Raw genomic sequence first — 13975 nt, 5'->3', positions numbered from 1 at the left:
ATACTGTAAATATTTAGTATACAAGTAAAACATTTCATTATATACATTTAACATTTGAAAATTCATGGTTTACATTTTTCAAAATACATATTTATACAATTTTGAAACATTTTCAAATACCTGTTGAACATTTTCCTAGTGAGATACAAAACAATTTATTAAACCACTTGAATATTTTTTATATAGTATATTCATTTTTTTATCTATGTCATGCATATATTTTTTTGAAATGTGTGAGCCTTATTTTCAAATATCGCGTATATTCGTTTAGATTGTGGAAACAATTTTCAAATTTTAAGAACAGTTTTTCATAATGCATGAACAGTGTTTTATGTATTTCTTTTCAAACACATCAATATTTTTAAAGTTACACGAACATATTTTACCATTGCATAAACAGAGCATAAACATTTGAAATAAAAATATTTATATACTAGAACAATTCAGAATATGAAAAAAAAATTATAAATAAAAAGGGGAAAAGAAACAAATTGAAACAATCGAGCGATATAAAAAACACAATGAAGCAGCTATGTTTCTCGGACTGGTCCATTATCATAGCTCTGTAGCCTAGCTGGATTTACACGACTCTCTTTGTAAAGTGTTTTTTTAATATATATATATATATATATATATATATATATATATATATATGTGTGTGTGTGTGTGTGTGTATATATATATATATATATTAAAAAACACTTTACATAAATAATTTTATGAAAATATAACCAAATATTTTAAAAATGTAAAATTTGGAGAGAGAAAATATTTTCAAGTCAAAAAATGTAAAAAAATATTTTCAATGTGGATGAAAAATGTTGTGTACATATTAAAAAAACTAATAGAGCAATTGAAAAAAATAATTGAGTATTTAAAAAATGTTAATCATGCATCTGAGAAAATGTACACTGTGTATAAATTTTGTTGTCATGAATACACATATATCTATGTGTAGAGAAAATAAACAATGTGTATGAAAAAAGTATTCATTATGTGTTTCAAAAATGTAAAATGTGTATTAAGAGAACGTTTCGCATATATAAGAAAAATATATACATTATGTACGGAAAATGTTGACCGCACATTTTAAATTAATATTAATCAATTATTGGAAAAAATGTTAATTAAGTATTTAAAAAATATTACCCAAGCATTTGACACAGACCTCTATGCGCGCGCACAGAGACTATTCATCACCCCGCGTGCAGAAATAGTTATTTTCTTCCCAGGTAATCTTTCGATTATTTTATAAATAAATTACATTTGAAATACAAATTGTTACATTCATATTCATTCACTACATAAAATTTGGCATAAGAAAATAAAAATATAAGTCACAGGAAGAAAATAAATAAATTTTATGTATATTTTACATTATGTTCTTATGTCAGTAATTTTTACGGCGATTATATATTTTCTTACATTTTCTTTTTACGTATGAAATAAGGCGAAATTTACGAAACGTAAAATTACAATGGAATGATGCTAAAAAATAGGGGGGGGGGGCAATGGTGGGGTGAATAATGCCTTATTGTACACCCCTAGTAACCCTATATATAAAATCTACTAAAATGGTGTATAAAATTGATTAATCCGAAAAATATATATTACTATGCAAGTTTGTAATTGACAATATCGAAAACTACTGTATTTTTACATAATCTGTTACTATATTTCGTATGTACCGTTATTGGGGTGTAGAACTAGCTATCATACATTCATGTTTAGTTTGGCGTTACTATATATATATTGATCATGTATTTCCAAAATCTATTTTTTTCTCCTTTATACTAAAATGTGATCATGTATTTTATTAAACAACAAGTATTTCAAGAAAGAATTGATTAAGTATTTAAAAAATATTAATGAATAATTTGAAAAATGTTAAGTATGTATAAAAAATGTATGTCATGTATACAACAACAATTGACAAAACAAAACCAATGTGTTTGAGAAAATGTTGATCATCTGTCTTAGAAATGTTAAATATGTATATAGAAAATGTATCTCATGTATTCAAAAAATATTCAGCGTGTAAGAAAAATGTTGATCAGGTATTTAAAAAAAAAATATTAATCACGCATTTCAAGAAACAAATTAATCAAGTATTTGAAAAATATTAATCAAGCATTTTAAAAATGTTAAAGATGTATATTGAAAATATTGGTCATGTACAAAATATATATACAAAATAAATACAATGTGTATGAAAACATGTTGATCAGGTTTTGAAAAAATGAGAAATGTGTACAAAAAAATGTTCCTGGAGTATACAAAAATTATTTATCATTTATTAAAATAATAATAGTATTTGCAAAATGATAATCACGTATATAAAGATGTATTTTATATATATATATATATATATATATATATATATATATATATATATATATATATATATATATATAATTGAAATTTGCAATGTGTACGAAAAAAATTAGTCATAAAATATTGGATTGCAGAATACTAATCATATATATTAATAATTGTAAACAAGTATATTAAGTATGTTTCAAATGTTTACAAAAAATGTGCAATGTGTATGAAAAATGTCTATCACATATTTAGAAAATGTTAATCAAGCATTTAGAAAGAATGTTAAACAAATACTTGAAAAATATTAATCAAGCAATCAAAAAAAGATTAAATGTGTATAGTTTTTTTCGTCATGTATATGAAAAATATAGACAAAACAAATACATCGCGTTTGAAAAAATGCTGATCAGGTTTTCCAAAAATGTTAATGTGTACAAAAAATGTTCTTGGAGTATACAAATTTATTGATCATGTAATAAGAAAGTTAATCTTTTATTTGAAAAATGTCAACCACATATATATAAATGAACTAGATTTATAAATTAAATGTAAAGTGTGTATGAAAACTTTTAGTCATAGAAATTATTAGATTTCACAAATGTTACTCATAAATTTTAATAATGAAAAGCGAAAAAAGATTCAGGAACAAACAAAAAAACTGATGAAAACCATGAAAGAAATAAAGAAAACTAAAGAGAATAGGAGAAACACAAAAACTAATGAAAACGGGAAAGAACAGAAGAAAACCGAAAAGGTAAGAAAAAGGTAAAAACCTGAAAGAAAACAAAGAAAACAGGCAGAAAACAAAAAAAAACAAAGAAGGCCACGAAGAAAAAACAAAAAGAAAAAAGAAAAAAGAAAAAAATCAAAAGAAAAAAAAAATTCAAAGAGGACAAACAAAAACGAACCAAAAGAAAAACTCAAAATAATATTTGCAAAACAGTGCAACATAGTTAGAATAGTACTGCACCAGCACGAAGAAATGCACATCTAACCTGTGGAGAAAGGTGTTTTCATAAAAAAAAAACCTGTGGAGAAAGGTGAGTAATTAGGCTGGCCCATATCCATTGCAACACGCGCTAGGGTCTAGGGGTACGCTTAACGTGGCTATGTTCTCGAAATCACTAATTAAGGGGAACACCTTGCAAGGGTCACTCCCACCTTGCGAGGTTATGACAAGCGGCACATTGTATGTGCACCACTTGTTTCAACCTGGTATTATTTCGTTTTTTGTATATTCATTTATTCAACATGTTTTATCTTTTAAACCGTGCTTCCAAATTGTAAACCATTTACATGGTTGGATTCGCGCTATCCCATGTTAATAGGTTTCGATAAACTATTTTTCCACAAAAATCCCTGAAAAAAGAGCAGGAAGCACGATCCTCCCTCCCACTTTTTTTATCCATTTTTTAAGTGGCGCAAATGTGCCTGTCGCGAAAGCAAATATGTGCTTCTATGTGAATCAAATTTTGTGCATCTCGCGAAAGAAAGAAACACAATTTTTACTTTATGAGAGGCACAACTTTGTGCCTCTCGCGGAAGCAAAAGTGTGCCTCTCACGGAAGACAAAAATGTATTTATTTTTTCTTTCTTTCTCAAGAGGCATTGGGCCTCTCTCAGAAGCGAAATTGTGGAAGCAAATCCGTGTCTCTTGTGGAATGAAAAAATATTTTCCTCTTTCCAAGAGGCATAGCTGTGCCTCCCGCGGAAGCAAACCTGTGCATCCACAAGAATGAAATATGTGCCTCTCGCGGAAGAAAAAAAACATATTTTTTTCCATTTTTTGAATAGCACAGGGCGCAGAAGCAAAACCTGCGCCTCTCGCGGAAGAAAAATAAACGTGTTTTCTCGCGCAAAAAATGATTGAATTGTTTTCTTTCAAACCTAAGAAAAATCGGGGAAAAGGAAAAAAACCAGGCAAAAACCATCTAAACCAGAACACACGCACAGAATATTAAAAAACAAAATCCCGAGGTAACGCCAAGCGTGCGACACGTGGCGGCGACTGAGAGCGTGCCAAGTCGCACGCTCTCCGTCCATCAAAGCTGACCCTAGAGGAGCTCCCACGAGGTTTACCTCTCAATAGTTGCTCTCCTTTGTTTCTTTGGGGGCAGCTATAAAGCGCGTGACTCAAGTTGAAGCGACCGCCCACGTGAGGGCGTCACGAATGATCCGGCCTATGTAGGTTCCAAGTAAGCTTGTCTTTCTCCCTCTTTTTTAATTTTTTATTCTTATTTTCGAAAATCTTGTAAATGAATATGTACTTAAAAGCATAAAAATGTTAACAAAAAGTAAAACAAATGTAGATTAATTCAAAACTAATGTTGATAGAGGATTTTAAAAACATTGTGACATTTCAAAATATGCTCACATGTTACAAAAAATACATTATCATATTACAACAACAAGAACAACAACAATAATAATGATAATGATGATAATAATAACAATAATAATAACAATAATAATAATAAATATAATAATATAGTCCAAAATGTTAAACATATGTAAAATAAATGTTTCAAAAGTATATGAAAAAATGTTGATAGCATTCACAAACACTGCTATGTCGCATTATAATAAAGTGTGAAAATATATCTCGCATTATAATAAAGTGTGAAAAATGTGCACGTGTTTCAAAAATAAGTATGTCACATTATAATAAAGTGTGAAAAATGTTCTGTATGTTTATGAAAAATGTTAAGCATATATCAAATAATATTTTAGATGTTTATGAAAAATATACAATGTATATGAAAAAAATTAGACGTCAAATATGTATTTGGAAGGAATATTAATCATTGTATTTAACAATGCTAATCATGTAGTACTAAAACCTGTTAAACATGTATAAATTGTTTCTTCATGTAGGGAAAAATATTGACATAAAAACGTTTATTTTAAGAAAATTCATTGTATATTGTAAAAATGTTTAACATGTATAAAGAAATGTTTCACATGTACATGAAAATGTTCATAGAATACCGAGGAATACTGATACAAACACATAGAAAGAACCCAAAAAAAGGTCCTAAAACCAAAGAAAAACGTTTGAAAATTACAAAGAAAAGCACATAGAAAGAAACAAAAAAAACCAAAGAAAACCAATGAGAAAGAACGAGAAATGAAGAAAATTAAAGAAAATCAATGAAAGCCGAAGAAAGAAACAAAGAAAACCAGTGAAAAAGAAAGAGAGATGAAGAAAACCAGAGAAAATAAATAAAATCTAACAAAGAAACAACGAATAAAGAAAAGGAAAACTTGTGAAAGCCGAGAAAACAGACGAAGAAAAGATAAAATATAATTAAAACCGAGAAAAGAAGAAAACAAGTGTAACACAAAAGAAATGGAATTTATAATGAAGAAAATAGAATACCGAGGAAAATTGTTGAACAAACCAAAAAGAACCAAAGAAAAAAGAAAAGGAAAAAAATAAGAAGAAACAAGAGAAAACAGGAACAGAACGAAGGTACAACTTGTTTTTTTCAGGGAAACGAAGGTACAACTTGTGAACCACACTGATAATCCCTGCGCATATAGGCCGGCGCACTGGGAGAGTCTCCTATTTTGTCACTTTCATATATTACTAGTGGAAAATTTTCATTATAGAACTTGGCTTCTATATTCCAATGATGGGCTTCCTCAAATTGTCCTAGGTCTTCCTGGGCAAGCGAGTTGGACGTACACCCACTTAGTTTTCTTTTGAGCTTTCGTATACTTATAGCTCTAGTGCATCCGTTGCATGGCAATCCTACTTCTTGCATTGACATTAATTGATGAGCATCTCAATAGCCTATTGATTATCCTCGTCGATGTGAGACTTTCTCCTTTTTTGTCTTCTCTACACAACCTCCACTATCATATTCTATTCTATCTATAATGCTATATGCATGGCTCACGCTTATGTATTGCGCGAAAGTTGAAAAGGCTTGAGAATGTTAAAAGTATGAACCCATTGCTTGGCTTGTCATCGGGGTTGTTGATACGTTCATTTTGCATCATGTTTTTATATCGATATTTATTGCATTATGAGATGTTATTACACGTTATGTCACAATACTTATGCCTATTCTCTCTTATTTTACAAGGTTTACATGAAGAGGGAGAATGCCGGCAGCTGGAATTCTGGGCTGGAAAAGGAGCAAATATTAGAGACCTATTATGCACAACTCCAAAAGTCCTGAAACTTCACGGGGGCAGTTTTTGGAATTAATAAAAAATACTGGCGAAAGAATCAACTAGAGGGGGGACAGCCACCATCTATGAGGGTGGGGGCGTGTCCTACCCCCTGGGAGCGCCCCCTGTCTCGTGGGCTCCCTGGCAGGCCTTCGATGCCCATCTTCTACTATATGAAGTCTTTCGCCCAAGAAAAAAATCAGAAGCAAGCTTTCGGGATGAAGCACCGCCGCCATGAGGCGGAACCTGGCGAAACCAATCTAGGGCTCCGACAGAGCTATTCTGCGGGAGAAACATCCCTCCGGGAGGGGGAATCATCACCATCGATCCTCTCATCGGGAGGGGGTCAATCTCCATCAACATCTTCACCAGCACCATCTCCTCTCAAACCCTAGTTCATCTCTTGTATCTAATATTTGTCCCAAAACCTCAGATTGGTACCTGTGGGTTGCTAGTAGTGTTGATTACTCCTTGTAGTTGATGCTAGTTGGTTTATTTGGTGGAAGATCATATGTTCAGATCCTTTATGCATATTAATACCCCTCTGATTATGAACATGAATATGATTTGTGAGTAGTTACGTTTGTTCCTGAGGACATGGGAGAAGTCTTGCTGTAAGTAGTCATGTGAATTTGGTATTCGTTCGATATTTTGATGAGATGTATGTTGTCTTTCCTCTAGTGGTATTATGTGAACGTCGACTACATGGCAGTTCACCATTGTTTGGGCCTAGAGGAAGGCATTGGGAAGTAATAAGTAGATGATGGGTTCCTAGAGTGACAAAAGCTTAAACCCTAGTTTATGTGTTGCTTCGTAAGGGGCTGATTTGGATACATATGTTTCATGCTATGGTTAGGTTTACCTTAATACTTCTTTTGTAGTTGCGGATGCTTGCAATAGGGGTTAATCATAAGTGGGATGCTTGTCCAAGGAAGGGCAGTACCCAAGCACCAGAAGCGAAAAAGAGGCAAATGGAAAAAGAGGCGAACGGAAAAAGAGGGCGAATAAAACGGCAAGGGTGAAGTGGGGGAGAGGAAAACGAGAGGAAAATGGCAAATAATGTAATGCGAGGGATAATAGTTTGTGATGGGTACTTGGTATGTCTTGACTTGTGCGTAGATTCCCCGGCAACGGCGCCAGAAATCCTTCTTGCTACCTCTTGAGCACAACGTTGGTTTTCCCTTGAAAAGGAAAGGGTGATGCAGCAAAGTAGCATAAGTATTTCCCTCAGTTTTTGAGAACCAAGGTATCAATGTAGTAGGAGGCCACACGCAAGTCCCTCGTACCTACACAAACAAATAAGAACCTTGCAACCAACGCGATAAAGGGGTTGTCAATCCCTTCACGGCCACTTGCAAAAGTGAGATATGATAGAGATGATAATAATATAATAATTTTGGTATTTTTATGATAAAGACTAAAAGTAAGGAAAGCAAAATAAACGGTAATAGAAATTGCTAGTTGTTGGAAGATTAATAAGATAGAAAATAGACCCGGGGGCCATAGGTTTCACTAGTGGCTTCTCTCAAGATAGCATAAGTATTACGGTGGGTGAACAAATTACTGTCGAGCAATTGATAGAATTGAGCATAGTTATGAGAATATCTAGGCATGATCATGTATATAGGCATCACGACCGCGACAAGTAGACCGACTCCTGCCTGCATCTACTTCTATTACTCCACACATCGACCGCTATCCAGCATGCATCTAGAGTATTAAGTTCATAAGAACAGACTAATGCTTTAAGCAAGATGACATGATGTGGAGGGATAAACTCAAGAAATATGATATACCCCATCTTTTTATCCTCGATGGCAACAATACAATACATGTCGTTTCCCTTTCTGTCACTGGGATCGAGCACCGCAAGATTGAACCCAAATCTAAGCACTTCTCAAATTGCAAGAAAGATCAATCCAGTAGGCCAAACCAAACTGATAATTCGAAGAGACTTGCAAAGATAACGAATCATACATAAAAGAATTCAGAGGAGATTCAAATATTGTTCATAGATAATCTTGATCATAAACCCACAATTCACCGGATCTCGACAAACACACTGCAAAAGAAGATTACATCGAATAGATCTCCAAGAGAATCGAGGAGAACTTTGTATTGAGACCCAAAGAGAGAGAAGAAGCCGTCTAGCTAACAACTATGGACCCGAAGGTCTGAGGTAAACTACTCACACATCATCGGAGAGGCTATGGTGTTGATGTAGAAGCCCTCCGTGATCAATGCCCCCTCCGGCGGAGCACCGAAAAAGGCCCCAAGATGGGATCTCACGGGTACAGAAGGTTGCAGCGGTGGAAATAGGGTTTCGTGGTGCTCCTGGATGGTTTCGGGGTACGTAGGTATATATAGGAGGAAGAAGTAGGTCGGTGGAGCTACGAGGGGCCCACGAGGGTGGGGGCGTGCCCAGGGGGCAGGCGCGCCTCCCTGCCTCGTGGCCTCCTTGTTGATTGGTAGACATCCACTCCAAGTCCTCTGGATCACGTTTGTTCCAAAAATCACGTTCCCGAAGGTTTCATTCCGTCTAAACTCCGTTTGATATTCCTTTTCTGCGAAACACTGAAATAGGCAAAAAAACAGCAATTTGTGCTGGGCCTCCGGTTAGTAGGTTAGTCCCAAAATAATATAAAAGTGTATAATAAAGCCCATTAAACACCCAAATAAGATAATATAATAGCATGGAACAATAAAAAATTATAGATACATTGGAAACGTATCAAGCATCCCCAAGCTTAATTCCTGCTCGTTCTCGAGTAGGTAAATGATAAAAACAGAATTTTTGATGTGGAATGCTACCTAGCATATTTCTCAATGTAATTTTCTTTATTGTGGCTGATAACTCACAAGTGTAGGGGATCACAACAGCTTTCGAGGGTAAAGTATTCAACCCAAATTTATTGATTCGACACAAGGGGAGCCAAAGAATATTCTTGAGTATTAGCAGTTGAGTTGTCAATTCAACCACCCCTGGATAACTTAGTATCTGCAGCAAAGTATATAGTAGCAAAGTAGTATGATAAAAAAGGTAACAGTAGCAAAAGTAATATTTTTGGGTTTTGTAGTGATTGTAACAATAGCAACGGAAAATTAAATAAGCGAAGAACAATATGTGAAAAGCTCGTAGGCATTGGATCAGTGATGGATAATTATGTCGGATGTGATTCCTCATGTAATAGCTATAACATAGGGCGACACAGAACTAACTCCAATTCATCAATGTAATGTAGGCATGTATTTCGTAAATAGTCATACGTGCTTATGGAAAAGAACTTGCATGACATCTTTTGTCCTACCCTCCCGTGGCAGCGGGGTCCTAGCGGAAACTAAGGAATATTAAGGCCTCCGTTTAATAGAGAACCGGAACAAAGCATTAGCACTTAGTGAACACATGAACTCCTCAAACTACGGTCATCACCGAGAAGTATCCCAATTATTGTCACTTCGGGGTTGTCGGATCATAACACATAATAGGTGACTATAGACTTGCAAGATAGGATCAAGAACACACATATATTCATGAAAACATAATAGGTTCAGATCTAAAATCATGGCACTCGGGCCCTAGGGACAAGCATTAAGCATAGCAAAGTCATAGCAACATCAATCTCAGAACATAGTGGATACTAGGGATCAAACCCTAAAAAAACTAACTTGATTACATGGTAAATCTCATCCAACCCATCACCATCCAGCAAGCCTACGATGGAATTACTCACGCACGGCGGTGAGCATCATGAAATTGGTGATGGAGGATGGTTGATGATGACGACGGCGACGAATCCCCCTCTCCGGAGCCCCGAAAACGAACTCCAGACCAACCCTCTCGAGAGAGATTAGGGCTTGGCGGCGGCTCCGTATCGTAAAACGCGATGAAACTTTCTCTCTAATTTTTTTTCTCCGCGAGACGGAATATATGGAGTTGGAGTTGAGGTCGGCGGAGCCTCAGGGGGCCCACGAGACAGGGGGGCGCACCTAGGGGGAGGGCACGCCCCCACCCTCGTGGACAGGTTGTGGGCCCCCTGGTCTTGATTCTTTCGCCAGCATTTTTTATATTTTCCAAAAAGTGCCTCCGTGGATTTTCAGGACATTCCGAGAACTTTTGTTTTCTACACATAAAACAACATCATGGCAGTTCTGCTAAAAACAACGTCATTCCGGGTTAGTTTCATTCAAATCATGCAAGTTAGAGTCCAAAACAAGGGCAAAAGTGTTTGGAAAAGTAGATACGTTGGAGACGTATCAACTCCCCCAAGCTTAAACCTTTGCTTGTCCTCAAGCAATTCAGTTGATAAACTGAAAGTGATAAAGAAAAACTTTTACAAACTCTGTTTGCTCTTGTTGTTGTAAACATGCAAAGCCAGCATTCAGGTTTCAGCAAATATTATGAACTAACTATACTCACAATAACACTTAGGTCTCACAATTACTCATATCAATAGTATAATCAGCTAGCGAGCCATAATAATAAAACTTGGATGACAACACTTTCTCAAAACAATCATAACACAAAATAACAAAATGGTATCTCGCTAGCCCTTTCTGAGACCGCAAAACATAAATGCAGAGCACCTTTAAAGATCAAGGACTGACTAACCATTTTAGTTCATGGTAAAAGAGATCCAGTCAAGTCATACCCAATATAAGCCAATAATAATGAATGCAAATGATAGTGTGCTCTCCAGCGGGTGCTTTTTAATAAGAGGGATGATGATTCAACATAAAAGTAAATAGATAGGCCCTTCGCAAAGGGAAGCAGGGATTTGTAGAGGTGCCAGAGCTCGATTTTAAAATAGAGATTGGATAACATTTTGAGCGGCATACTTTCACTGTCAACGCAACAACTATGATGGATGTATCTTCCATACTACATGCATTATAGGCAGTTCCCAAACAGAATGGTAAACGTTTATACTCCCCCAACCACCAACAAGCATCAATCCATGGCTTGCTCTAAACAACGAGTGCCTCCAACTAACAACAACCCTGGGGGAGTTTTGTTTAATTATATTGATTTGCTTTGATCTTTTTGGATCATGGGACTGGGCATCCCGGTTACCGGCCCTTTCTCGTGAATGAGGAGCGGAGTCCGCTCCTCTTGAGAATAACCCACCTAGCATGGAAGATATAGGCAGCCCTAGTTGAAACATGAGCTGCTCGAGCATACAAAACAAAATTTCATTTGAAGGTTTGGAGTTTGGCACATACAAATTTACTTGGAACGGCAGGTAAATACCGCATATAGGTAGGTATGGTGGACTCATATGGAATAACTTTGGGGTTTAAGGAGTTTGATGCACAAGCCGTATTCCCGCTTAGTACAAGTGAAGGCTAGCAAAAGACTGGGAAGCGACCAACTAAGAGAGCAACAACAGTCATAAACATGCATTAAAATTAATTTACACCGAGTACAAGCATGAGTAGGATATAATCCACCATGAACATAAATATCGTGAAGGCTATGTTGATTTGTTTCAACTACATGCGTGAACATGTGCCAAGTCGAGTCACTCAATTCATTCAAAGGAGGATACCATCCCATCATACCACATCACAATCGTTCTAATAGCATGTTGGCACGCAAGGTAAACCATTATAACTCATAGATAATCAAGCATGGCACAAGCAACTATAATCTCTAAATATCATTGCAAATATGTTTACTTCATAATAAGCTGAATCAGAAACGATGAACTCATCATATTTACAAAAACAAGAGAGGTCGAGTTCATACCAGCTTTTCTCATCTCAATAAGTCCATCATATATCGTCATTATTGCCTTTCACTTGCACGACCGAACGATGTGTATAATAATAATAGTGCACGTGCATTGGACTAAGCTGGAATCTGCAAGCATTCAACTCAAGAGAGAAGACAAGGTAATATGGGCTCTAAATTAAATAAACAATCATGCATATGAGAGCCACTAAGCATTTTCAATATGGTCTTCTCGACCCCCAAAGGAAAGAAAAGAAAATAAAACTATTTACACGGGAAAGCTCCCAACAAGTAAGAAGAAGAACTAGAAATCTTTTGGGGTTTTCATTTTAATTTCTACCACAAGCATGGAAATTAAACTAACTATTTTTTTTGGTTTTTTTCTAAAGGTTTATCAAACACACAAGAAGAAAGCGAGAAAAAAAGGAAATGAAACTAGCATGGATAATACAATGAAAGAGTATGAGCACCAACGACTAGTGTGTGAACATGATTGTAAAGTCGATGAGAAATACGTACTCCCCCAAGCTTCGGGATTTTGGCCTAAGTTGGTCTAATACCAAGGACCGCTGCTACTCTCCCCGGTGTACTGCAAGGTGTAATCAGGATACCACTGGCTGGCCATCTCCGGATCCCACTGGTAAGATGATGCACGATAAGGGTCCAATTCAGGTTCCGGCTTAGGTTCAGGTTCTGGAGTGGATGCTTGGCCTCGATGAGCGTACACCGCTTTTGGTGTAACAAAAAAATTATCTGCAATCAAATCAAACAACAGAGGCGCGGGCAAAATAATAGTCTCATTGTGTTTCTTGTTAAATCTAAGGTTATACAAGAGCATCTTCTCTTTGTTGTCAACAATAAATGCGTGTGCTACCATGCTCTTGTAATCTAAAATATAAGGAGGCAATTTTTTCTCCTCTTTCTCATGGTGCCTAATGGGTATCTTAAAATGTCTAGCAAGACGTGAAGCATAGATACCTCCAAATATGGGGCCTTTTGTACGATTCAGGCTTAGCCGTTTAGCAATGACGACACCCATACTAAAACTATTATCTCCAAACAAGGCATGTTGAAGAATGATAATATCAGGAACATTAAAGTTTCCACTATTTCCATGACCAATCAAGCATCTACTAGCAAATATGACAAAGTAGCGTAAAACAGGAAAGTGTATGCTAGAGATTTTTGCATCGGAACCCTTCTTTGGACCCTCTACAGTGATAGTGTTAACAAAGCCATCCACATCTTTACGATCGGGTTCCTCTAATTCTCCCTCAAAGGGTATCCTACATACCTCGCAAAAATCACGTAAAGACATTTCTCTGAATTCATCATATAAATGAAATGATACTGAAGGCTGTGACTTCTTAGGATAATAATAAGAATTTTGCACGAAAGTATTGGTAAGTAAGAGATACTGATCGATCCGGTCATGGAGGAAATCGGTGAGGTCTGCATTCTCGATCAAAGAATAAAAATCTTCATGAATTCCAACTTCTTTCAAGAAATTATCACATGGCCATTCACACGGCCGTACTTCCGCTAAGCGAGGAAGATTATACTTGGCTTTTTGCTTCTCTTTAGCTTGTTTTTCTTGAGAGCCTTGGCTAGAAGAGCCCCTTAAAAGTCTCCTTAACATTTTCTGAAAATTTCTGAAATTTAAGTAACTTCAAAAAAAAGTGAATAAAACTAAACAAGATTGGTAGCAACTACTCCTACAAGTGCCTAGAGCATATATCATGC

The sequence above is a fragment of the Triticum aestivum genome, chromosome 2B (assembly GCF_018294505.1).
Source record: "Triticum aestivum cultivar Chinese Spring chromosome 2B, IWGSC CS RefSeq v2.1, whole genome shotgun sequence".
Taxonomy (NCBI): Eukaryota; Viridiplantae; Streptophyta; class Magnoliopsida; order Poales; family Poaceae; genus Triticum; species Triticum aestivum.
Note: the sequence above shows the minus strand (reverse complement) of the source record.